Source organism: Aphelocoma coerulescens, chromosome 9 (genome assembly GCF_041296385.1).
Source record: "Aphelocoma coerulescens isolate FSJ_1873_10779 chromosome 9, UR_Acoe_1.0, whole genome shotgun sequence".
Lineage (NCBI taxonomy): Eukaryota > Metazoa > Chordata > Aves > Passeriformes > Corvidae > Aphelocoma > Aphelocoma coerulescens.
Window position 1 is genome coordinate 27093890 of NC_091023.1, and position 4421 is coordinate 27098310.

At 47.0% G+C, this 4421-nt stretch overlaps 1 long non-coding RNA gene across 3 annotated transcripts; it reads left to right on the top strand.

Moving 5' to 3' along the window:
* The first annotated feature begins 335 nt into the window (after positions 1-335).
* On the top strand, positions 336-3170 carry LOC138114606 (uncharacterized). 3 transcript variants are annotated; one of them, XR_011152690.1, is made up of 5 exons: positions 336-414; positions 831-871; positions 965-1512; positions 2439-2565; positions 2775-3170. It is a non-coding gene; the product is annotated as an uncharacterized lncRNA (long non-coding RNA). The 3 variants fall into 3 exon arrangements; XR_011152689.1 differs by having other exon boundaries at positions 976-1512; XR_011152688.1 differs by lacking the exons at positions 336-414; positions 831-871; positions 965-1512 and adding an exon at positions 2272-2333.
* Positions 3171-4421: the final 1251 nt, after the last annotated feature.

The following is a 4421-nucleotide window of genomic DNA, read 5'->3' on the forward strand; positions in this document are numbered from 1 at the left end:
GAAGCCTTTACCTTTTCCATGTGAGGGTACCATCCAGGTTGCCTTTGGCAACGGCCGAGGAGTTGCAATAAGTTGGGGAGGGAGGGAGGGGGAGTGCGGGTCCGCTCAAGTTTTAGCAATGCCGCATCACCTTGTCTCCACTCAACTCAGGTATACCCTACAACGATGGTGTCGGCCTTGGAGCGCGGCCAGAGCGTGCGGCCTGAGGACTCCAGCCTTTTTAGGAGACGGTGAGTGGCAGAATTGACAGGTTTTGGCTTAGGTGCCACTAAGTTCATGCACTGATGTCTGTTTGGTTTTGTTTATTGTAGCTGACTAAGAGATAACCAGCCTGGTGAAGGCACCAGCTGCCTGCATGGTGAGGCGGCCGCCTTTTGCACCCGAGGCAGATTGACATCCCCAGACATCAAAGAGGTAAGTTGAGACCTGTGACCCACAGTAGGGGTGAAAGCGGGGTGTCGAGTTGGCACTCACCGGAGGTATTTTTGAGTCAGATTTGGAGGTGGGGATACCCAAGAAGGGGCCCCTTAGGCCCCATAAAGCTGAAGTCTCGCTTTTGATCACAGTGCCGAGGTGCGCAGGGCAGAGCAGGCCTGGTACATGTCACCTGTCTATTGTGCGTTCTCTGTCTTTTGTGCATCTCATGTCACAGGTCTTTTGCCTTAGTCCTTTGAGGTGCCAAGCATGTACCTTTTCACTTTGCACGTATTGTCCAGGCCACCTCCAGAGTCGGGTGAAGATTTGAGATGCGCCAGGGCAGCAGTGTAGAGGAGCCCTGGGGATTAATCTTCTGGAGGGTGATAGTCACGTTTTCTGTTTTGTCGTCTTAGGTACCATGAGCCGGTGTGGAGCCGAAGTTTGGAAACGGCCGGTAAGCAATTAGCCTTTGCAGTTATGAGGGAGGGGGGTGTTGCAGAAGGGGTCATTTTTGGGACGTCTCATTGCAGTCTGAAGTTTCTTTCAGAATTTTCGCAGCCTCCAAAGCAGACTACAGGGAATGTACTGATGTCCACAGCGCCCACGTGTTCTTTTCTGTCGAGGATGGATTTTTTCCTCTCATCTCTGAAAGCTAAGTGTTGGGACTGGTGGTTGGGAGAAGGGAAAAACCTTTGGAATCACAGGAGGCAATCTGAAGTTAGCTTAGAGGAGAGGGCTGTAGTGGGATGGGCCCCTTGGAAGTAAAGGGAGAGGGTTTCTCCTTAGCATCACCTGACCCTTTGCCAGGCAGAGCAGTTCCATACCCATGTTTTTGCAAGCTTTGTGCTTTGAGTCTTGATGTCATCGCAGATCTTTTTGCCTGAGGAGCCTGCCTTTGGGTCCGGAGCGGTCGCCCAGCAGTCATCACCTCTTTCTCTAGGCCTACTGAACTTCTTGAGTATCCTCTTAACAGCTTTGGCACTAACTTCTCGTAAGGAGTTGTTTCACTGTCACGTGTTATTGCTATAGAGCCGTCTTTCCTTTGGCATCATCACTTTCTGGCTCATCTTGCAGCAGGAATCTTGGGTCCATCAGGTGAAACTGCTGGGCAGTTTTAACTTCTCTCTGTGTTACGTAGTTTGTGTCTATGTTGTGTAGTTTGTGTCTGTCGGGGTCCCTTCCCCGCCCTGTAGCCCTGGGAGCCCTGAGGGAGGCACGGGATTTCCCTGCCCCTGGTCAGCCTCGTTCCCCATTGGTTGGTTTGCGTTTCCCTGCGCAGGCAAAGGAGCTCGGGGGCTGACTGTAACAGTTCCTCGGCAGATCCCGGCCATGCGGCTGGAGAAATAAACATCTCTGAAACATCTAGCAAGAATCCGTCTATATATATTTCTTTTCCACGGGACTCCTGGTTTGATATAGGCGTGTTGCAGTATCCCCACTGTAACATGTGTCTACCCTATTCTGTGTCCTAGGGCTTTGTTATGTCTTGATGCTTTATCGGCATTGTTCTGGGCCGTATTGGCAGCGGGGGGGGGGGGTCTCTCCTTGTGTACTTTCCCAGATTGGGCTTATTCTGGCATCTTTACATTTTTACTTTTTGAGACCAGAGGAAGTGCAGGAGATGTTCTCATCCATCTTCCTTCTCACTTTTGGTAGTGCCTTCTGTTCACATCCTATTCCCTTAGACTTCTATATGGAGCATATTAGACCCTCCTCATGTGACTGTGGTAGTTCTGTAGGTTTTGTTGCCTTAAAGCATATCGGGCTCAAGAATTAATCTTCCAGAGAGTTATCTCAAGCCCTCTTGTCATCTTTGCTTATATTTGGTGCACCACCCTGTCCATGTGCTATTTGCAGTTGGAGCTGCCCTGCCCTGGCAGGGTAATGGTTAAGAAGAACAGTTATAAAACTTAAAGGTTCATATCTTTTCTATGGGGTTTTGGGTAGAAAATGTATGGGCCTAGCGTGGAGATAACTCCTAGCCTTCTGCCCCTTACTGACCGCCTCATGTTGTCTCTTAGGTCCCTGAGGTGGCTTTGGATCTCTGTGGTCACTGATGCTACCAATTTTCCCAGAATCTACCGTTTGATGTCGAGGAGCAGCAGCTGGAAGATGTGCTGAAGCATCTTCATCCGTAGAGTTTTTTGAGTAAGGGCCGCAGTCAGTGTGTAAGCTGAAGAGTGTGTGACTGTGTGTGTCTGTGAGAGTTGTCTGTCTTTCTGCTTCTGTCTGCCTGTGAGAGCATGTGTGTTGATGGGTTCTAATGTTGTATGTGAGATTTTTGCCTTTCAGGTTTTTCAACACATTTTTAAATTTTGAATTAAAAAAACCCCAGCCAGGTTTGTTCCCCCCCCCAGGTTTTTTTTCCTTCGGTCCTGGCCGGTCTGCGAGGCGACGTTCATCGCCAAGGTTTGGGTGCGGACCGTGCCGGCGATGGGGTTTTGTGAGGCAGGATGATTTGGAGGCTCCTGGGAACCACATTCCCATAGAGCGCCGAGGGTTAGTGGAGCGGTCAAGATGAGAGCAAGGGTGGGTTTGTGGGTAAGCTAAAGGAGGTGTGGGTGGTGGATGACTGTTATGTTCTCTACATGTTGCTGTTTTGGGTTTCTTATAACAATAAAAGAAAATGTAATAAACTTTCTAGAAACAGTAGCATTGTTTTATTGTATTGATATGTATTTGGCTTGCATTGCCCTGTATTGTTCTGTATTGGTGTTTGCCACTGAATTTCCATGTATTGCTCCGTGTGTAAATTGGACTTTCGCCAGCATGTATATGGATTGTATTTGTACTTGTGTTTGTATACGTTATTTCCACATTTTGCTGAAGTGTAAATAAAAAAATTCAATGGAGAAAGAAGTTCCAAAGAACTCGCTCAGAACAGGGAAAGAAGAGAAAGCGCACAGACTTTCAATGCAGTACTCTAAAACCGGCGAGAGATTTAGTCTCTGTCGGAGCAAAAGCTCCTCTGGACTCAGGCCCAGAGGGAAGCCAAAGCACGGGGATTGAATTTAAACCTTTGGACAGGCTGAGATACATGAAGCTACACCAAAGTGAAATAGAAACATAGATTTTTAACTTCAGTAGAAATATATGCTAAGTGCCTTAAACATTAAAAAGCTGTAGCAGAGACCTTAAACACAGTTCTTGCTGCAGCAGTGTTACCTTTTCACAGAATTCTTTACTTTAGACAAAATATAGATAGAATTACACTGTTCATATTTTTTAGATAGACTGTTCACATAAACAATAAGAGCCGATAGAAACTGCATACGCAAATCTGTGTAATACCTATGTAGTACTTGTGTAAGGCTTACGACTGTTAGAATCAGGCCAGGATAGGTTAAGAAAAACTAGAATCGTGTATTAATCTTATTGGTCAGTTAACAAATATAATCTACACTTCCGTAAGAAAAAATATAGAGTGTATAGTACATTGTATAGAGTGCATCAAGTATAGTGTGTATAGTATATAAAGCATATAGAGTATATGGAGCATATAGAACATATAGAAGAGGCTGGTTTTGCCTGCTGTTGCTGCTTGGCTTTATCATGTAACCCCCTCTGAACTCTGCCTTCAAGAAAACTATGAGACTATGAAATAAAGAACTTAGCAGAACAGCAGCCTCCTCTGCTCCGTTACCCCGGTCCGAGAAGGAAGGGTACCCCGTCAAAAGCTCAACAAGTCTCGTATATCAAATCTCAAAAGTCACATGCATACTTATGGAACACTTTCTAGTTTAAAAAAATATTTCAAAAACCAACCCTGACAGTTTAGCTGCACCTGGCATCAACTATCTATTATCTATGGAAAGGAAAGCCCAGTGCCTCAGCGTGTCAGGTGCAGACAATGAGCCGTCCAGGGAAGGAGCAGCAAATCCTTTCTGCACCTGCCCTCACACTTGGACCGGCAACAACCCCAGGTGTGAGCCGTGAGAATGATGAGGGGGCAGAGCAGCCCCAGGTGTGAGCTGTGACGGTGAGGAGAGGGCGGCTCCTGCCGG